Here is a 22708-nt window from a genome sequence, read left to right on the forward strand (position 1 = left end):
CGGTTGCCAGGGTCTGGGGAGGGGAGTGGGGAGCCGTTCCATAGGGACAGAGTTCAGCCCTACTAGATGACAATGCTCTGGAGATCTGTTCCCCAACAGTAGGATACAGTCAATGGTCCTAAAATGTGCTTAAATACTGCTGGGAGGGTACATTTTGTGTTTCATGCTTTTTACCACAATTAAAAATACTCTTTCTTTATGGCCAAATTCACACTGTACTTTTTCTTCCTAGTAAATGTGGAAACACCTCACTGTAACGTGGCATTACTGTCTGGGGCAGAAGCTCTAAGGATTTCAGAGGAAAGGGCTGTGGATTTTGCTAAACAACAGCACCTGGAGTGGGGAGAGCAGGACACGTGGAAGGTGTACCCGGACAGAGTGTCTTTGCCAGGAGCCCACTGCCATGTGTGATCCAGCCCCAAATCAAGGCAAATGCAGGAGAGGGGCTTGGCTGAGTCAGAGGGGACCTGACATGGAAGAGATGCTGAAAACCCCAAAATGAACCAGCTGCTTGACATGGGTGACCCACAGCTCTGCACACCAGCGGGCCCCCACCAGGCTCTCATGAGCCTGCAATGGCCCCAACTCGCACAGAGGTGTACCAAGGGCCCAGAGCTCTTCCCACTGTTCACCGCACCAGAGCTGCTCCCCAAATCAAGGCCTCAGACCTGGGACAGAGGAACAACGCAGGGATGTGGGGCTGCAGATGGGGACTGGAGTGGGACACATGCCTCCCCAACTCCAGGCCAGGCAACCAGGGGGACTAAAGCCTGACCAAAAGACAAAGCCATACTCCCCAAACAAGGTGCTGAGGCACATGAGCCCCCCATGAAAACACGGCCCGTGAGCACAGGGCCCCATGAGCAGTGGGTCCCCCATGAGAACAGAGGCCCCCATGGGCACAGGGGGAATGGAGGGTGAAGGGAGGGAAGGGAGAGGGGAGGGCAGGGAGAGGGGAAGGAAAGGGGACTGGGTGGGGTGAAGGTGGGAGTTGATGGGCCTAAGTGGAGGGGGCAGAGAAGCGGGTGGTGGTTGGGCAGGAATGGTTGACCTCGGCCGACCCCAGAACTCCTGCAGCCACAGTGAGACAAGGCTCCAGAGAGGTGTGGAGACCTCAACTCACTGGCATCCCCAAAGACCTGTCTCATCTGGGGGGCTCAGCAGGCATGGGGGGCACAGTGACAGGGCTAGTTGCCCCACGGACATCCCAGGGAGCAGACTGGGAGGGGGCGGGAAACAGCCAGCCTGGCTCCTGGTGCCCTGGGTCAGTGCGCTCCTGCCCCAAAAATCCATGCCCACCCACTGTGGGGCCACCACCAGGGCAGGTCCAGGGCCACTCAGCACTAGGAGGGCCGGACACCTGAGGAAAGGCCTGGCCACGAGGGGTCCGTCCTGCTCAGAGACATTCCTGCTAAAACATTCCTTGTATTTTCAAGATTTAAAGCAATTTTCTAGTTCCTCCTTTTCATAGAAAACGAAGATTCTGAATGTGGTTTAATCATGAATGATTCATAAAATTAAATACATTCACTAAAAAATAAACTACAAAATAAAAAAAGGAAAAGTAGATATTTATTGAGAGGGAAAGGAGAACCATCTCCAACGTTAGAGCTCTGGTGTTGAATATTCAGTGCGATTTGATATATTTTAATTGCTGTTACTCTACAACACCCTTACCTTTGAAAATTCTTTGGGTGTGCTTCCCTGTTCTACCTAAATTAGCTGATAAATCACACAAACCAATAACCAAGGGTCTTGGTTGTTGTAGGAGTGAAGCCTTTAAAAATGGTATCATTCCTCTGATACTGTTTTTGTGTGTGATACTTTTACTAAGAAAAAAGTCATTATGTGTGTGCCTTGCACATTTATGTAAAATATAGTTGACATTGCTGGTCTTATTCGTCCTTATTGAAAAGGAAAAAAGAGATTATTGTAGCTTCAGCTCACTTTGAAAGTATCTGTCCACTTTTTCTCAAAATACTTCCTCATACTGTGGCCGGCTCTGCCTGTATCAGAATCATCTTGATTAAAGGTTTCACAGTTGTCAAAAACAAGCCTGACATCGACAGCAAAGGCTTCCAGGTTTGGATACCTGAAAGAAAATACATGATTTAGAGGTTCTTTTGTAGGGTGGCTTTGTTTTGTAAACAAATGAAATGATAATAAAAAGGTAAAATCAAAAGTAAATATGAAAAGGTAAGAGAAAAAAAATTGCATTAAAGCAGAAATAAAACACCTTATATCCTCTTACAAATGGAACATTTTAAAAGTTCCATGTGTTCTGGACTATAAAGGATATAGACAGGTTAAATGGAAAAACATATTTCTCAAAAGATCAAGATATATTTCAACTAACTAGCATTTCTCCCCCCATCCAATTTCCAGTTTGACTTGAATCACAATTCCAAAGCCAGGACTCATCCCACTTGACTAGTTTAACTTTTCTGACCAATTGTAGCGCTTGTAGTACCCTATGACCCACATTCAAAACAACTTAGTTTCATTAGAAATGTCAATGCCTCCTACGCACGATACACATTACAGCTGCCCGGGAGCCTTCACCTACATCCCAGGACAGGCCACTCTGTGTTAAATCTTCCCCATTTCCTCTTTCTCTTCTCTTTTCAACCATGCTCTTTTCTCAAGCAATGGATTAGATGATCCCAACAACAAAACAGCACGTGTCATCCCTTCACAGAGAAACACTACGAGGATCTGCCCTTCCATTGGAAGCACTGTGGCGTCTGTGCTTTTTTTGGTGCGATAAACCTGATTCTCTTTCTCTGTAAGAGCACAGACAGAATGGTGAATGCACCTGCCTAAGCTTTTTGGTAAAAACGGACTGCCTTGTTTCAAGCCAACTCAAGACAAATCAATACATTTTGAAGGAGGGCTTTTGGATATCCAAATTTAAATTAATTCTAATGTATGATGTATGATAAGCTGAACACTAATTTACCTTTTAGAAATACCCATGAAATACACACTGGAGCTCTGAGACCTGGTAAAAGTGGAACTATTTATTTCATCAAATACCTTGTATAGTCTTTTTCACTCTCTCATTATGATATATGCAATGATAAGAGAATTAAGTCAGTATTTATGTAACCTCACCCATTTTCCTATTCTTCTGGGAATTATTATTTTTATTCAGGTAACATTCACATAACATAAAAGTGGCCATTTTAAGGTAGATAATTCAGTGGCATTTAGTATATTCACACATTATACTACCACCACCTCTATTTAGTTTCAAAACATTGTCGTTACCCTAAAGTGAAACCTCATACCCAACCCATTTAACAGTTACTCTCCATTCCTCCCTATCCCAGTCCCTGGAAATAACTAATCTGTTTTTCGATCTCTATGGATTAACTTTTTCTGGGTATTTCATAAAAATAGAATCATACAACATATGAGAATAGTTTTTATAAAATATTTTAATGTTACTTTGAGAAATATTTCCCTCTTTAGACTCTTCCTTACTACAAGAAAAGGTTAATGATTAACGTCAGGGAGAGTGGAATCCAGGAAAGAATTCTCGGTGAGATTCTAGGTGCGGTGAGTGCGGTGCTCACGCCTCTGCCGTCCCTTCACAGGACAGGGCAGCTGACGGAACCCAGACTCATTAAACTAGGCGCCTCCTCCCCTCTGTTCTATAAATTCCTGATTTAAATATTTGAAATATTGTTGTGAGTTTTGTTTCCAGCTCATTAGTTTGGGCTTAATCGAACAACCTGAAGTTAGAGGAGCTTGAATCCACTGAATTTTGCCTCCGACACAGCTGGCATCATGAACGGGATCATACAGAACTGCTCCCCTCCGCCTGCCTCCCTCTGCTATGTTCCTCCTCCATTCACCAGGGCTCGTTCTCAAAAGGGAGCTCCAATTTTTGGTAATGTCTAAGCTCTGTTTTAATGTTTGAACCTGTGTGTTTTGGGGATTTTGAGGCTGAAGTTCATCCTCCACCAGGGACTGGAGAATCACAGAAGATAAAGTGAAGAGTTGATTTAAACACTGGTAAAGTCTTCCTGTGTCAGTCTGTCCTGGCCATGTGCTGCCCACCTAAGCATCTGAGTATTTTCATTAAAAAAGCAAAAGAACTAGTTCCTATCCAGACACCAGCTTCTGCTGTTTGGTTCACAATAGAACCAATATTTTAACAGTCCTAAATGTTTTCTGAATTTTAATTTTTTAAAAGGTACATAGAATCTTTTGAAAGACTGGCATTTCAGCCTACAAACAAATAAATCAGTAGTCATTTGGTACATTTATTAAATCCTTTGATACATATGAGAAGAATGTTGGTCATCAATGAGTTAAGTTCCACTCAACACTTCTAAATTGAATATAAATTATAGAACATCGTCATTTTCTCCCAAGGAATATCCAGGAGGGATCAAATAATACACTGTTAAATAATGCTTTTAAAAAACACAGTAAGAATGTGATCAAAATATATTTTATAGTTATTTTTCATGTAAAGTTCCTTTTTTCTCCAGAATTACTGGTGAATTTGCCTGCAGTTATGGGCACAAGCTACATTAACCGAAAGCAGTATATAGGAATAAAGGGAGCGGGGAGAGTGGAGTAGAGGCCCATGCAGCTCCACGGCTCCTGGCCGTTCTCCCGTGAAATGCTTCATGTGGGTTTGTTCTGTAAGCAAACAGCCTCCTTCCTTCCTGTGGTTCCACAAGAGTCCAGTATCCAGAACCAACTAAAGCCCACTGGCAGTGGTCACTCCCTGGCAGGAGTCTGAAGTGGTTTTAACAAAAATCATTAACTGCAACCAGGAAGCCACTTTACCCTTTGGATAGGATCACAAAGACGATATGGTAGGGACAGGGGCAAATAATAGTTTTCTTCTACTTTTAACAAATGCCTTTTTTGTAATCTACGATTCATTGTAAAGCTTTCATTATTTAAAATTTCCAACGATCTATCTTACAATAATCTGAAAATATTATTAAATCAATTTTGGTGAAATGCACATGAAATGGTATTGATATCCCAACGATGCACAATATAAGCTCCAGCTTACATGTCACTTAGTCACTTTGGGAGGCTTCCCTGATACTTTTCCTTAACTCCCAGGCTAGGTTTGGTGGCCTTCCAGTATCAAAACAGCTTAATTATACTATTTCTAATTACTGATATAATTTTAATTAACTTGTCTTCCATATCATACTACCTTAACCACACATATATATCCTGTCTCTAAAGGCAGGGCTTGTAATTGATGTATTCTTGGCTCACTATAAGAGTACTGAGCACATAACAAACATTCAATAAACACTGAACAGAAATGATGTACTTACTGTCCACTAATTAATTTCTCTCTAATTGTGGAAAAATCCATAGGCTTCTTAATAACTTTGGTATAACCAGGAACAAAGTTCAAGTTTACAGGAAGATGAAAAGGCCTTGCATCCTCATGATTTTCTATTTCGGTAAGGATCAGACTAGAGAAAATAATATTTGAAATCAATATCCATGCTTTAGAGTTATCTATCTTTAGTAAAAGTTAAGCTTTTATTCTCTTTCAGTAAACACAATGCAAATTAATTCACAAAAAAAGATGAAAGAATATATTTACTTATAGTACAGAGTTGACATTATATAGGAAAATTCCTATTTACACAAACGGTCAAAAAGTCACCTGTAGTACGGTGGAAGGTTTCTAAACAAATACAAGGGGATGTTATGAACATACAGGACAGGGGAACAGAAATAATACCTGCAAAGAATCAGGTCCTTAGAGTGTTCTCATTTCGTTGTCTTAATGAAACTAAAAGTTGGTAGTTTGGACCAGTCACAAGTGTTTTCCTCTTTTTTTCCTATTCTCAACGCTTAACTGAGGCGAGTATGCATATCAGTGAGGATCATCCTAGAGAAAATAATGTTTCAAATCAACATCCATGCTTCAGAGTTATCCATCTTTAGTAAAAGTTTAGCTTTCATCCTCTTTCAAGTAAAGACAATGCAAATTAATTCATAAAAAAGATGAAAGAATACATTTACTTACAGTACAGAGTTTACATTACATAGGAAAATTTCCACTCACAAAGACTGTCAAAAAGTCACCTGTAATATGGTGGAAGTTTTCTAAACAAATACAGTGGGAGATGTTATGAACACATAGGACAGGGGAACAGAAATAATACCGGGAAAAAGTCATGTCCTGGTAGAGGTCCGGCTTCTCTATTGCTTCTTAGAATAAGTAAAAGGAGGCAGTTCTTTCAAGTCACAAGTGTTTGCCTCCATTTTTCCTTTTCTCAAATCTTCACAGAGACGATTTACCACTTCAGCAAAGACGAAACTAGAGAAAATAATGTTTCAAATCAACATCCATGCTTCAGAGTTATCCATCTTTAGTAAAAGTTTAGCTTTCATTGTCTTTCAAGTAAAGACAATGCAAATTAATTCATAAAAAAGATGAAAGAAGACATTTACTTATAGTACAGAGTTGACATTACATAGGAAAATTCCTATTTACACAAATGGTCAAAAAGTCACCTGTAGTACGGTGGAACCTTTCTAAACAAATACAATGGGATGTTATGAACATATAGGACAGTGGAACAGAAATAATACCGTCAAAAAGTCACATACTCAGCCTCCTCTCATTTTGGTTCCTTAACAGAGGTACAACTGGGTTCTTTTGACAAATGACCTGAATCATTTTCCTCCATTGTTCCTTTTCTCTGCTCTTTGCTTAGATGTGGTTCATATACGGATACCAATGAAACGCGATACTCCTATTTACTGATGTCTGCCACTTGATGCACTACTTAAAGCCATAAAAGCTGCAGCATTGGCCATAAGGGCATCTAAAAGGCACAGTATGAAAATAAGATAAGCACTACCAGTAGTTTGGTTTGATCATCTCATTTCATTTCAAAATTCAAAAATCAAAGTTGTAACGTCTAATCAATTCTTTTTAGTACCCCCAAAGGGATATTTCTAATATCACTTCTAAAATTTAGCTATAAAACATGAATCTATTTCATATTCTCTCATCAGCCTAACTGAAGATTCCCATTGTATTCAGTGGCAGTTGTGCAGCTGGAAAGATGGGAGAATATGGGTCATAATTGTAGCTGATTGTACAGTTATCCAACTTTCATTCTGACATCAGTAACACAAATTTTCAGACAGCGGCCTTCAATAAGGCTTACACAACTCAATTAAAAATCTTGGGGACAGATCATACTTACAGACAGACAAGCAGATGTATGCAATGCACTGTGCTGTAAAGCCATGCAGCAGTACGTAATATGACAGCAGCCAGTGCTACACTTCATGCATTGCTATGACAACCATATCACAACCAAATCACAATGTGGTGTTAGATGTACAAAAATAAACATACCCATTCCATATCTAATCTATGCCTCTCCACCTCCTGGTACAAAGAGTTGGCACAACATTATGAAACAGAAATCACATAGTCGGGAAACCAAGTTTTAACCCCCAAAAAGACACCAATACCAGAGCAAGGCAATAACTGTAAGATGAAGGGAAAACTTAAGGGTGAATCATAATGGAAATTTTTTTTTTTTTTTTTTTTTTTTTTTTTATAATTCTTTCAATTTTAATAGTAACCCCCTTTTTTTTTTTTTTTTTTTTTTTTTTTTTAATTTTTTATTTCAAGATAATTTTAGATGTACAGAAGTGTTGCAAAAATAAAAACAAGGTACAGTTCACAAATTTGTGTATCTTTGTTCAGGGGTCATACTATTCATTGTAACATTCCAATTTTATGGTGTAGCACAAAAGTTACATTTTTGAATACTGCTTTTATGTCTGGCTATTTTACTAAAGTCTTATATTTAAAATTTGCAGGGTTTTTTTGGGTCTTTTATGTGGACAGTAATATCACCTGCAGGTTGTTTTTTATCCCTGTTCTTATTTTAAAAATTATTTTTTCCTACTTTTTAAAATTAAGGTATTATTGATACACACTCTTACGAAGGTTTCACATGAAAAAACAATGTGGTTACTACATTTACCCATATAATTGGCCTATTCTTTTAATTTTTTTTTTTTTTTTTGAGAGGGCATCTCTCATATTTATTGATCAAATGGTTGTTAACAACAATAAAATTCAGTATAGGGGGGTCAATGCTCAATGTACAATCATTAATCCATCTCAAGCCTAATTCTCGTCAGTCTCCAATCTTCTGAAGCATAACGAACAAGTTCTTACATGGTGAACGAATTCTTACAGAGTGAATAAATTCTTACATGGTGAACAGTACAAGGGCAGTCATCACAGAAACTTTCGGTTTTGATCATGCAATATGACCTATAAACCATCAGGTCAAATATGAATATTCATTTGATTTTTGTACTTGATTTATATGTTGATCCCACATTTCTCCTATTATTATTATTATTTTTATTTTTAATAAAATGCTGAAGTGGTAGGTAGATGCAAGATAAAGGTAGAAAACATAGTTTAGTGCTGTAAGAAGGCAAATGTAGATGATCAGATGATCAGGTGTGTGCCTATGGACTAAGTATTAATCCAGGCTAGACAAGGGCAGCAAGACATCCACGGATGCAGAAGATTTCTCTCAAAGCAGGGGGGGTGAGGTTCTGAGCCTCACCTCTGTTGATCCCCAAATTCTCACCTGATGGCCCCCCTGCGACTGTGCCTGTCTTAGGTTGTTCCTCCCTTGAGGAATCTTACCCGTCTCTGGCTAACCAGTCATCTTCCGGGGCCATACAGGGAAATGTAAAGTTGGTAAGTGAGAGAGAAGCCATATTGTTTGCAAAGGTTAGCTTTTTACTTCTTTGCAGATTTATGCCCTGTGGCTTCTATGCCCAGCACTTGTCTCGAGGTATCTTTACCACCTGGAGGAATTATGATACTCGGTAAATTCGATATGAGGCACGAATTCTATTTAAAGTTTGTAATTAGGAAGGAAGAAGAAAAGCTATAGATGTAGCATATGAAGGAAACTTGGGAGGATTGATTATTTCTTTGACATATCTTCTTGTATAGTACCTTAAGTATGTATAGGTTTTAAACTACTAACTAATTTGCACACACATATTAACATAATAGGAATACGGTGACATAAACAAAGCAAATCTATAATTACCAGCCATCTCCAGTGAAGCCAAGAAAACCATTTAGGCACCCTAGGCATTTGTGAAAATTTATCTATGATATGATGGATATTTTCCAACTGTACTTGAACCATCAGACAAATTAAAGCAGCCCATTTCTGGGATCTGTTCACATCCCATATGTTCTTTTAACCATAGATAGTCTATAGTCATGAGATTTTGGGGTGCTACAACTTGCACCCCTCCCAACTCCTGGTTGAGTTCCAACAGTACAGATCCAGTCAAATTCGTTGTCTCACTGTATGCACATGCCAGCCTAGACATCTCCCTCCTCCTTCTCATGGCAAGTCCAGGAGATGGTGGGCTGGATGCAGCCACAACCGCAGCATCGTCCGGATCCCTGTGGAGGCTTTTTGATGATCATCCCCCGGCACGAGTCCTCCAGAGAGTGCTGATGCCGGAAGCTCCTCCTCATATCGTATCTTAGTTCATTTTCTGGGTATCCAAGCTAGGCCTTGATCTTCTGCGTAGAAACAAACAGACCCTTTGCCCACACTTTGACATGCCCTCTATACCACTGTGCAGAACTCATTGGAGGTCAGCACACAGTAACTGCTTTTTTTTTTTTTTTTTTTTTTTTTTTTTAATTAAGAGAAAGGAATATTATCAGAAAAGAGTACCTCCATAGCTGATCATCTGACACCCTTTAAGTGATCAACATTAAGGATATTTAAAGCATGCGTTGATCTTTGATTTACCAATAGTTTTATCCTGTTAAGGAGTAATCCCCCTTTTCTTTCTTTCTTTCTTTTTTTTTTTTTAAATTTTTAATCTACACTTACCTGAAGAATACTATGTTTACTATGCTCTCCCCTATATCAGGTCCCCCCTAACAACCACATTACGGTTACTGTCCATCAGCTTAGCAAAATGTTGTAGAGTCACTACTTGTCCTCTCTGTGTTGTGCAGCCCACCCTCCCCTATCTCCCTCCCCCCCATGCATGCTAATCTTAATACCCCCCTTCTTCTTCCCCCCCCTTATCCCTCCCTGCCCACCCATCCTCCCCAGTTCCTTTCCCTTTGGTACCTGTTAGTCCATTTTTGGGTTCTGTAATTCTGCTGCTGTTTTGTTCCTTCAGTTTTTCCTTTGTTCCTATACTCCTCAGATGAGTGAAATCATTTGGTATTTCTCTTTCTCCGCTTGGCTTATTTCACTGAGCATAATACTCTCCAGCTCCATCCATGTTGCTACAAATGGTTGGATTTTTCCACTTCTTATGGCTGAGTAGTATTCCATTGTGTATATGTACCACATCTTCTTTATCCATTCATCTACAGATGGACATTTAGGTTGCTTCCAATTCTTGGCTATTGTAAATAGTGCTGCGATAAACATAGGAGTGCATCTGTCTTTCTCAAACTTGATTGCTGCGTTCTTAGGGTAAATTCCTAGGAGTGGAATTCCTGGGTCAAATGGTAGGTCTGTTTTGAGCATTTTGATGCACCTCCATACTGCTTTCCACAATGGTTGAACTAATTTACATTCCCACCAGCAGTGTAGGAGGGTTCCCCTTTCTCCACAGCCTCGCCAACATTTGTTGTTGTTTGTCTTTTGGATGGCAGCTATCCTTACTGGTGTGAGGTGATACCTCATTGTAGTTTTAATTTGCATTTCTCTGATAATTAGCGATGTGGAGCATCTTTTCATGTGTCTCTTGGCCATCTGTATTTCTTTTTTGGAGAACTGTCTGTTCAGTTCCTCTGCCCATTTTTTAATTGGGTTATTTGTTTTTTGTTTGTTGAGGCGTGTGAGCTCTTTATATATTCTGGACGTCAAGCCTTTATCAGATCTGTCATTTTCAAATATATTCTCCCATACTGTAGGGTTCCTTTTTGTTCTATTGATGGTGTCTTTCGCTGTACAGAAGCTTTTCAGCTTAATGTAGTCCCACTTGCTCATTTTTGCTGTTGTTTTCCTTGCCCGGGGAGATATGTTCAAGAAGAGATCACTCATGTTTATGTCTAAGAGGTTTTTGCCTATGTTTTTTTCCAAGAGTTTAATGGTTTCGTGACTTACATTCAGGTCTTTGATCCATTTTGAGTTTACCTTTGTATATGGGGTTAGACAATGGTCCAGTTTCATTCTCCTACATGTAGCTGTCCAGTTTTGCCAGCACCATCTGTTGAAGAGACTGTCATTTTGCCATTGTATGTCCATGGCTCCTTTATCAAATATTAATTGACCATATATGTTTGGGTTAATTTCTGGGGTCTCTAATCTGTTCCACTGGTCTGTGGCTCTGTTCTTGTGCCAGTACCAAATTGTCTTGATTACTATGGCTTTGTAGTAGAGCTTGAAGTTGGGGAGTGAGATCCCCCCTACTTTATTCTTCTTTTTCAGGATTGCTTTGGCTATTCGTGGTCTTTGGTGTTTCCATATGAATTTTTGAATTATTTGTTCCAATTCATTGAAGAATGTTGCTGGTAATTTGAGAGGGATTGCATCAAATTTGTATATTGCTTTCGGCAGGATGGCCATTTTGACGATATTAATTCTTCCTAGCCATGAGCATGGGATGAGTTTCCATTTATTAGTGTCCCCTTTAATTTCTCTTAAGAGTGACTTGTAGTTTTCAGAGTATAAGTCTTTCACTTCCTTGGTTAGGTTTATTCCTAGGTATTTTATTCTTTTTGATGCAATGGTGAATGGAATTGTTTTCCTGATTTCTCTTTCTATTGATTCGTTGTTAGTGTATAGGAAAGCTACAGATTTCTGTGTGTTGATTTTGTATCCTGCAACTTTGCTGTATTCCGATATCAGTTCTAGTAGTTTTGGAGTGGAGTCTTTAGGGTTTTTTATGTACAGTATCATATCATCTGCAAATAGTGACAGTTTAACTTCTTCTTTACCAATCTGGATTCCTTGTATTTCTTTGTTTTGTCTGATTGCCGTGGCTAGGACCTCCAGTACTATGTTAAATAACAGTGGGGAGAGTGGGCATCCCTGTCTGGTTCCCGATCTCAGTGGAAATGCTTTCAGCTTCTCGCTGTTCAGTATAATGCTGGCTGTGGGTTTATCATATATGGCCTTTATTATGTTGAGGTACTTGCCCTCTATTCCCATTTTGCTGAGAGTTTTTATCATGAATGGATGTTGAATTTTGTCAAATGCTTTTTCAGCATCTATGGAGATGATCATGTGGTTTTTGTCTTTCTTTTTGTTGATGTGGTGGATGATGTTGATGGATTTTCGAATGTTGTACCATCCTTGCATCCCTGGGATGAACCCCACTTGGTCATGGTGTATGATCCTTTTGATATACTGTTGAATTCTGTTTGCTAATATTTTATTGAGTATTTTTGCATCTACGTTCATCAGGGATATTGGTCTGTAATTTTCTTTTTTGGTGGGGTCTTTGCCTGGTTTTGGTATTAGGGTGATGTTGGCTTCATAGAATGAGTTTGGGAGTATTCCCTCTTCTTCTATTTTGTGGAACACTTTAAGGAGAATGGGTATTATGTCTTCTCTGTGTGTCTGATAAAATTCCGAGGTAAATCCGTCCGGCCCCGGGGTTTTGTTCTTGGGTAGTTTTTTGATTACTGTTTCAATTTCTTTGCTTGTAATTGGTTTGTTTAACTTTTGTGTTTCTTCCTTGGTCAGTCTTGGGAGGTTGTATTTTTCTAGGAAGTTGTCCATTTCTTCTAGGTTTTCCAGCTTGTTGGCATATAGGTTTTCATAGTAGTCTTTAATAATTCTTTGTATTTCTGTGGAGTCTGTCGTGATTTTTCCATTCTCATTTCTGATTATGTTGATTTGTGTTGACTCTCTTTTTCTCTTAATAAGTTGGGCTAGAGGCTTATCTATTTTGTTTATTTTCTCAAAGAACCAGCTCTTGGTTTCGTTGATTTTTGCTATTGTTTTATTCTTCTCAATTTTGTTTATTTCTTCTCTGATCTTTATTATGTCCCTCCTTCTGCTGACTTTAGGCCTCATTTGTTCTTCTTTTTCCAGTTTTAATAATTGTGATGTTAGACTATTCATTTGGGATTGTTCTTCCTTCTTCAAGTGTGCCTGGATTGCTATATACTTTCCTCTTAAGACTGCTTTCGCTGCATCCCACAGAAGTTGGGGCTTAGTGTTGTTGTTGTCATTTGTTTCTATATATTCCTTGATCTCTATTTTGATTTGTTCATTGATCCATTGATTATTTAGTAGCATGTTGTTAAGCCTCCATGTGTTTGTGAGCCTTTTTGTTTTCTTTGTAGAATTTATTTCTACTTTCATACCTTTGTGGTCTGAAAAATTGGTTGGTAGAATTTCAATATTGTGGAATTTACTGAGGCTCTTTTTGTGAGCTAGTATGTGGTCTATTCTGGAGAATGTTCCATGTGCACTTGAGAAGAATGTATATCCTGTTGCTTTTGGATGTAAAGTTCTATAGATGTCTATTAGGTCCATCTGTTCTAGTGTGTTGTTCAGTGCCTGTGTGTCTTTACTTATTTTCTGCCCGGTGGATCTATCCTTTGGGGTGAGTGGTGTGTTGAAGTCTCCTACAATGAATGCATTGCAGTCTATTTCCCTCTTTAGTTCTGTTAGTATTTGCTTCACATATGCTGGTGCTCCTGTATTGGGTGCATATATATTTAGAATGGTTATATCCTCTTGTTGGACTAAGCCCTTTATCATTATGTAGTGGCCTTCTTTATCTCTTGTTACTTTCTTTGTTTTGAAGTCTATTTTGTCTGATATTAGTACTGCAACCCCTGCTTTCTTCTCACTGTTGTTTGCCTGAAATATGTTTTTCCATCCCTTGACTTTTAGTCTATGCTTATCTTTGGGTTTAAGGTGAGTTTCTTGTAAGCAGCATATAGATGGGTCTTGCTTTTTTATCCATTCTATTACTCTATGTCTTTTGATTGGTGCATTAAGTCCATTTACATTTAGGGTGACTATTGAAAGATATGTACTTATTGCCATTGCAGGCTTTAGATTCGTGGTTACCAAAGGTTCAAGGTTAGCTTCTTTAGTATCTTACTGCCTAACTTAGCTCGCTTATTGAGCTGTTATATACACTGTCTGGAGAGTCTTTTCTTCTCTCCCTTCTTATTCCTCCTCCTCCATTCTTCATATGTTGTGTGTTTTGTTCTGTGCTCTTTTTAGGGGTGCTCCCATCTAGAGCAGTCCCTGTAGGATGCCCTGTAGAGGTGGTTTGTGGGAAGCAAATTCCCTCAGCTTTTGCTTGTCTGGGAATTGTTTGATCCCACCATCATATTTAAATGATAGTCGTGCTGGATACAGTATCCTTGGTTCAAGGCCCTTCTGTTTCATTGCATTAAGTATATCATGCCATTCTCTTCTGGCCTGTAGGGTTTCTGTTGAGAAGTCTGATGTTAGCCTGATTGGTTTTCCTTTATAGGTGACCTTTTTCTCTCTAGCTGCCTTTAAAACTCTTTCCTTGTCCTTGATCCTTGCCATTTTAATTATTATGTGTCTTGGTGTTGTCCTCCTTGGATCCTTTCTGTTGGGGGTTCTGTATAATTCCATGGTCTGTTCGATTATTTCCTCCCCCAGTTTGGGGAAGTTTTCAGCAATTATTTCTTCAAAGACACTTTCTATCCCTTTTCCTCTTTCTTCCTCTTCTGGTATCCCTATAATACGAATGTTTTTCCTTTTGTATTGGTCACATATTTCTCTTAGTGTTGTTTCATTCCTGGAGATCCTTTTATCTCTCTCTATGTCAGCTTCTATACGTTCCTGTTCTCTGGCTTCTATTCCTTCAATGGCCTCTTGCATCTTATCCATTCTGCTTATAAATCCTTCCAGGGATTGTTTCACTTCTGTGATCTCTTTCCTGACATCTGTGATCTCCTTCCGGACTTCATCCCACTGCTCTTGCATTTTTCTCTGCATCTCATCCCACTGCTCTTGCATTTTTCTCTGCATCTCATCCCATTGCTCTTGCATTTTTTTCTGCATCTCTGTCAGCATGTTCATGATTTTTATTTTGAATTCTTTTTCAGGAGGACTAGTTAGGTCTGTCTCCTTCTCAGGTGTTGTCTCTGTGATCTTTGTCTGCCTGTAGTTTTGCCTTTTCATGGTGATAGAGATAGTCTGCAGAGCTGGTACAAGTGACCGCTGGAAGAGCTTCCCTTCTTGTTGGTTTGTAGCCTTTTCCTGGGAGAATAGCGACCTCTAGTGGCTTGTGCTGGGCAGCTGTGCGCAGACAGGGCTTCTGCTTCCTGCCCAGTTGCTTTGGGGTTTATCTCCACTGTTGCTGTGGGCTTGGCCTGGCTGGGGCTGTTCCTCCAAAATGGTGGAGCCCCGTTGGAGGGGGAGCAGCCAGGAGACTATTTATCTCCGTAAGGGGCCTCTGTGCTCCCTGCTGCCCAGGGGGTTAGAGTGCCCAGAGATCCCCAGATTCCCTGCTTCTGGTCTAAGTGACCTGTCCTGCCCCTTTAAGATTTCCAAAAAGCACTCTCCAAACCAAAACAACAACAGCAACAATGAGAGAGGGAACAGAAAGGAAAAAAAAAAGAAAAAACACGCGATTTTTTTTTTTTTTTCCTCAGGTGCCGGTCCCAGGCACCCGCGCACTGGTCCTGCTGCCCTGTCTCCCTAGCACCAGGGTCCCTGTCCTTTCAAGGCTTCCAAAAAGCACCCACCCACCGGTCCCGCAGGGAAGGAACGCTCAATATTCTTGGTCCTCAGGCACTGGTCCCACGCACCCGCTCACCAGTCCCGCCGCCCTGCCTCCCTAGCACCGGGGTCCCTGTCCCTTCAAGGCTTCCAAAAAGCACTTGGCAAAAAGAGAGAAAAAAAAGGGGAAAAACGCGCGATTTCTTCCGTCCTCAGGTGCTGGTCTCAGGCACCCACCCACCGGTCCCACAGGGAAAAATGCGGGATATTCTTTGTCCTCAGGTGCCGGTCCCAGGCACCCGCTCACCAGTCCCGCCGCCCTGCCTCCCTAGCACCGGGGTCCCTGTCCCTTTTAGGCTTCCAAAAAGCACTCGCAGAAAAGAGAAAAAAAAAGGGGAAAAACGCGCGATTTCCTCTGTCCTCAAGTGCCGGTCTCAGGCACCCGCCCACCGGTCCCGCAGGGAAAAATGGGGGATATTCTTTGTCCTCAGGCGCCGGTCCCAGCCACCCGCTCACCAGTCCCGCCACCGTGCCTCCCTAGCACTGGGGTCCCCGTCCCTTCAAGGCTTCCAAAAAGCGCTTGCCAAAAAGAGAAAAAAAAAAAAGGGGAAAAACGCGCAACCTCTTCCGTCCTCAGGCACCGGTCTCAGGCACCCGCCCCCAGGTCTCGCAGGGAGAAACGCGGGATATTCTTTGTCCTCCGGCGCCGTTCCCAGGCACCTCCTCACCGGTCCCGCCACCCTGCCTCCCCAGCAACGGGGGCCCGTCCCTCTAAGGCTTCCAAAAAGCGCTCGCCAAAAAAAAAAAACTGCTCCGGTTTCTCTCCACCTGCCGGGAGCCGGGGGGAGGGGCGCTCGGGTCCCGCCGGGCTGGGGCTTGTATCTTACCCCCTTCACAAGGCGCTGGGTTCTTGCAGGTGTGGATGTGGTCTGGATGTTGTCCTGTGTCCTGTGGTCTCTATTTTAGGAAGATTTTTCTTTGTTATATTTTCATAGCTCTATGTGTTTTTGGGAGGAGATTTCCACTGCTCTACTCACGCCGCCATCTTGGCTCCCCCTCCATAATGGAAATTTTTAAGAAAATATTTTCAAAGATTCTCCCCAAATTAAGATTTAAGAAAAATTATAAAATGTACATTTCAACAATTGTTTAACTTTATGTCTACAGACCTGATGCTTCAGAAGAACAGCTTGTTGTCTTCTGATTTCTTTCTCCTAAAAAATAAAAAGCTTTTAATATATAATTTCAGGGAAGATTTAGAACATGCTACAAGTATTCCAAGTTCCTTTTCTGAGGTTCTATAGTTGTCCATTAGGTCGAACTATATAAAATTGCAAATATGTAATCATTTTTTACTTACAAAATAGGCAATTTCATGTGGTTCTACCTAACACATAAAAACTGTATGACAATATCAAGGATCTTTATTCAGCAGCCATTTAAACTTAAAATTCAAGGACTTCATGCCACATTTTAATAGCACATTTATTGAACCGATTAACCTAGATTGTCAGAGCATGTCAGATACAAATGGAACATGTACTTTTTATCATTTTAATAATAAAATACTTATTAAATAAATCTAGTATGGAGATTTGGCACAACCCTGAAATCTAACTAACTCGAACCCTCTCCACTCTGAATATAAATTCCCAAACAGTCTATAATTAACAGCATCTATGTCACTTTATACACTGTAAGTGAACGAGAGTGATGAGAGGCAATGGGATCAGCTTGAGATTCTCAGGCCTGCCTAGGACTCAGCGGACCATTCCAAGGGGGTGGGCTTGATGCAAGATATTCTATGAAGGCTAATAATTTAAATATTCTTATAAAGGTAAAATCTGGGTGAAATTAATATTAAGGGAAGCCATGAAAAAGGGTAGAAAACTAAAGAACAAAGTAAGAGAGTCTATATAAAAAGGTGACAAACAGTTCCCTGGCTTTATAAACTACACAGCAAAACCCAGTCTGTAGGAAATTCTACAAATTACCCAGTCTATTCAACAAATAAATTTCAAGAAGTGAAAACACTGTGAGAAGACTTAAGGGGCCTTAAAGGATGTATCAAACATGCCCAATGTTTGGACCTTACCTAGATTTTGATTCGAATAGACAAACTGTTCAGGAAATTCTGAGAGTTAAAAACTTAAACAATGAAAATTTTGAACAATGTCTGATATTTGATGATATCAAGAAATTATTTTAAAGTATGATAATGGCATTGTGATACTTTTGTAGAGAACAAGAATTCTTATCTTTTAGATACATTTACAGATGAAGTACGATGTCTAAGATTTGCTTCAACAAATTATGGAAGAGGAGCAGTAGATGGGAATATATGTAAAACAATATTGTTCATATGATAATTTCTAAAGCTGATGATGGGTACATGATGCACATTATTTTGCCTACTTTTGTGATATTTCAGATTTGCCACTCGAAGTCTCCTCGTGGAAACACATACGCTAGTGTACTACAGGAATAAGCCTGCTTAGTACATAGGTAATAATCAAGAGCTGGTTGTCCCCCATAAGGAAATCAAAACAAATACACTGTTACGTTACCTTACTTATAGTCCCAAGTAGTATGTCCAGACATAGGAAGAGCATTCTTTCAAAATAACCTTTCTAAAACAATTTTAAAATTACCTTATACTTCTTTTTTGAGAAAGAATTCCTTTGGTGTGAAGTTTAAGAAAACTTTTTTAGTGTTCCTTTCTCCTTAAAAGAACCTTAAAGCAGGATTCAGCCTGAGCCACTCTGGGCACTTCTGCAGCCAGAGCCAGCAGTCCTGACCGCCCTTTATGCTGTGGAGCCAGGCTCGGAATCATTGCACATGATCACCTCACACAATGGGTGCCATGGACACAAGCACTGCTCTTGCTTGCATCATGGATGACAGTTACACCCGACAGTCCAAGCACCGTGCTCTGTTCGAGGCATTTTGAATGTGTTGTTTACTTTAATCTTCATAATCATTTGACCTACTAAGGTGGGTTTCACTGTCCCTATATTACCACTGAGGGAACCACAGGCCCACTGAGGTTAAATCATTTCCTGAGGTGCACTGGCAATAAGGAACAGCAATGTGTGATTTGAACCCAGGACTGTCTCTAAAATCTGGGGTCTTAGCCACTACATGTACTTCACTGCTATTGCAAAGACATTTTTATACTTGATACTGATCACGATATTCAGGATGAAAGCATATTCAAGATGATGTTATGGCAGGGTTATGGAAAAAACCAATGCATATACTCAGTGTCTACATGTCAAAAAAATATCTATACTAAATCTTCTCAGTAATTCCCATTTTAAATATTAATCCTGAGGAGAGAATTTTGGCTGAGATTTCAAATGAAGTCAGTAGGAACAGCAGTTGTACTAAGTGCATTTTTACACCATAAAACACTAAGAAGGGGAGGGTGGGTGGGAAGAGAGGAATAAGAGTGGGGAAAAGAAAGGGGGCCTTACGGTTAGCATGTATAATGTGGGGGGTAGTGCACCGGGAGGGCTGTGCAACACAGAGAAGACAAGTAGTGATTCTATAGCATCTTATTACGCTGATGGACAGTGACTGTAATAGGGTTTATGGGGGGGGACTTGGTGAAGGGGGGAGTCTAGTAAACATAATGTTCTTCATGTAATTGTAGATTAATGATAACAAAATGAATTTTTTAAATTATGAAAAAAAAATATATATATATATCATCAGTTCATAAAGATAACACAGCAAGAACCTCACCGGTCACCTTTGGAGTTAGCTATGGCATCAGTGCCTGCTTATTATCCTACCATTCCTATAGGTAGGGCATGTTCTTCTCTCTAGAATTACACAGACCTTCAACTAACAAATGCAGAAGGAAGGACAGAATTAGAACATCACCACTTTGCCACAATGGACACAGACAAAGGTGACAAATGGCCACTAAAATCAGCACCTGAAAAGCTCATAGGAACAATAAATGGAAGGATTAGACTGACACCTGGGCCCAGGGATCAACATTAACATCGGAAAAGGCACACAGCACGTGCTCCCGATGTGATGCCAGCAGAAGTGCACAGCACCACCTACGCAACACTCTGCCCAAATCACAGAACTTGAAACTAATCAAGCCTCAGGAGCCAACTGCCCATTTACGGGGAAAATAGGGATAGAGTACATGTTAAAATGACACCATGACGATGAAAACAAAATCCAGAACTTAGTAAATTCTATAGAAAAAAATGACTCTTTTTTCAAAAGTGTAAGAGAAAGCTTAGTAGTAGTATCGTAGATTAAGAGCGTAAGAAAGGCCCGAAGTCCCTGCCAGTGGGGAGGGCGCGCGGCCGCCACCCCAGCCCCTCTGCTCCGCGCCTGCGGCGGCGGCGGCGGCCGCGGGGACAGCGCGCCCTCGGCTCCCGCGGGAGGTGGGGGCTGACACCTGGGGGCCGCCAGGGGGCGCCGGCCGGGCAGCAGCGCGGGGCCTGGACAGCCCGGGGAGGGGGCGCTGTCAGGCCGGCGACCTGCCGCCTATGGGCCCGGCTCCTGGGGCGGACCGAGGCGCTGGCAGCCGGGTCCCGGCACCAGGGTAGGCAGGCGACCTGGTGGGGCCCGCGCGACCCGGGGGTGTGTCTGGCGCGCCCCCAGGACCACGGAGGGGTTCTGACACACCGACTTGGCCGGAGGGCGGCTGGGCCGCGGTAAGGTCGCCGGGCTCATCGGCCGGCCTGAGCAGCTGGCCCGGGGAGGCGGAGGCGCCGGGGGGCGCGCGCCTCCCGCGGTCGTCCCCGCAGCTGCCCGCGACGTGGCGTCGCCTCCCTGCGCGGCTGCGCGGCCGGCAGTGGGAACGCGGACTCCGCCCGCGGGGATCGGCGGGCCTCGCGGGGCGCGAGGTTCGCCCCGCCCCCGGCGCGGCGCTCCGAGCATCTTCGCTCCGCCCAGGCCGGGGCGGCTGCGTGAACGCAGGCGTCCTGCGTTTTCACTGGATGCTTCAAACTCGGCGGCGATGCGGACACCGGGCTGGCTTGCGGGGCGGGCTCGCACCCCGGCCGCTCCCGCGCCACCCGGCCGCGGGTTGCGGCTCCCCAGCCGAAAGATTGCAACTTTGCAGAAAGAATGATCAGAAGCATCTTCCATACACAAAACGCAGTTGGAGAACCCACTGACCCCGAACGAATGAGAGGCCTGTGCTGAGAGGCAGCAGTGAAAGGCTATGATCCTCTGTGGAGACGGTACCCTCAACACCCAAGCCTGCCTTCACATGAACAGTGTGAGCACAGAAAGGACAGAGTTGCCTTTCATTATTTTGTCAACTACTGGTGTTTTCACAGTTCTTTAAAGCCTGATTTCAAATTACAACAATACCAATATTTATTTTGAAAGGTAATCCTAGGTTTCCATATAGCAGATATTAGCAACTTCCAACACAATCTCTAGGAATAATTCACAGTTCTGAACCGTGCTTTAGGAAAACACTTCCTGTACAAACAGTTAAGTATTTTAAAAAGCATAAGTTATCTTAACATTCCAGCAATTATTATATACAACAAAGTAGAAAAGTGCAGAAGCTCAGTCATTATCAGAACCCAATTCCATGCCTTTTATGGCAGGTCCGTCTTCGTCTCACATCTTTGCAACCCTTTAAGTAAGCCGTTGATAAGCCGTTGAACAGTTTAAGAACACTAGCCGCACTGCTAACAATACACTCAGCAAGTAACAGTGTAAATTGTTAACCATCAGTAGTTGCTTTAATACACAATAAAACACCTGAGGAATAAAAAAAAGTTAAGTCTAAATTACCACAAGTGAAACATTTAGAAACCCGACCTGACCTGTTTTCGTTCAATTGCCTGCTGAATTTTTCTTCATGCCCCGTGAAAAGAATAATTCAACTTGGAAGGGTAATGTTACAGGCAACATGTTAGAATAAGCAGTAATTTAAATTAAGATAAACTAATGAACATTTCTAGAATAAGAAAAAAAGCCTATATTTAAAACCCATTTAAAGGCATCTATACAATAAATACCTCATGATTTTCAATGAACAACCTTTTTAATAAAATGATATGTACATTAAGCTACTGGTTAAAGTGAAAATAATTTATAAGTCCTTCATTTTCTCTATAACTGAATTTCAATCCTATCCAAGGCTATTTCAATCCAAGGATCACTCATCATAACCTCATCTTTAAAAAATTGCCATTTTCCTCTCCCACTATCGGCATTTTGGGAAAAGACAGGAGCACAAGGAGGAATGGCTGTATAACCAGAACCGTCAATCAAATAGCTTCACCCTGTCTATCAAAGAAGTGCCTCCCCTACGTTTATGGCCTTTGTATACCTTGGCTATAGCCAGCTCCTCCCTTGGAACGTATTCAAATAAAATTTTCACTGCTTCGCTATTGTGTCTCTGCCTTTTAATTCTTTGTTGCAGCGAGAAAAGAACTGAGAACTCAACCCGTAACATACTGAGTGACTCAGAGGCATCTAACACAGATGTGAATCTGTACTCTTCCCAGCACCCCCTTGTTAGTAGACAGCCCTGCAATCACCCAGCTGGAAACTCGGAAATTGTCTGACATTCTCATTGCCCTCATCCACGCACCCCACTTTGGCCACTCTTTTCGTAACTCTGCCCGCTTTTCACTTCCCTCTGTCTCCCCCCAACATCACCCCTCTCTGGGAAGACTACAGAAGGGTCCTCCTCGGCGTCCCTGTTCCAGCTCTGCTCTCACGCTCTCCGAACCCTTCTCATCTCACTCCGAGGGCAGGTGGCACGCTCGTGCCCGCACGTCCCCGCCCCGCGGCGCCCGCCCCTAAGCACCGCCGGCCTCCACCCAGTTGCTCCTCGTTCCAAGCTCGCACAGACCGGTCGCATCCCCGGAAAGCCCGCCCGCCGCGGGGCCTCCACGGGGGCCCCAGGGCCCTCGCCAACCATGGGAACTAATCCTCGGGGCGCGCCCCCCACGCCCAGCCCCCGAGGAGGAGCGCGCGGCGCCGCGGCAGAC

The 22708-nt window shown here is 42.0% G+C and overlaps 1 long non-coding RNA gene and 1 pseudogene across 5 annotated transcripts; both read right to left on the reverse strand.

Moving 5' to 3' along the window:
* Positions 1-1559: 1559 nt before the first annotated feature.
* On the reverse strand, positions 1560-22676 carry LOC108388085 (uncharacterized). Of its 5 annotated transcripts, none has more exons than XR_012128842.1 (7): positions 20373-22676; positions 16886-16930; positions 7373-7405; positions 6165-6319; positions 5738-5887; positions 5319-5462; positions 1560-2092 (listed from the first exon to the last, which is right to left on the reverse strand). It is a non-coding gene; the product is annotated as an uncharacterized lncRNA (long non-coding RNA). The 5 variants fall into 5 exon arrangements; XR_012128841.1 differs by lacking the exon at positions 7373-7405 and adding an exon at positions 16604-16673; XR_012128843.1 differs by lacking the exon at positions 7373-7405 and having other exon boundaries at positions 3738-5462.
* LOC140848579 (U6 spliceosomal RNA) lies at positions 7688-7783 on the reverse strand (annotated as a pseudogene).
* Positions 22677-22708: the final 32 nt, after the last annotated feature.

This window comes from Manis javanica, chromosome 3 (genome assembly GCF_040802235.1).
Source record: "Manis javanica isolate MJ-LG chromosome 3, MJ_LKY, whole genome shotgun sequence".
In the NCBI taxonomy this organism is placed as follows: Eukaryota; Metazoa; Chordata; class Mammalia; order Pholidota; family Manidae; genus Manis; species Manis javanica.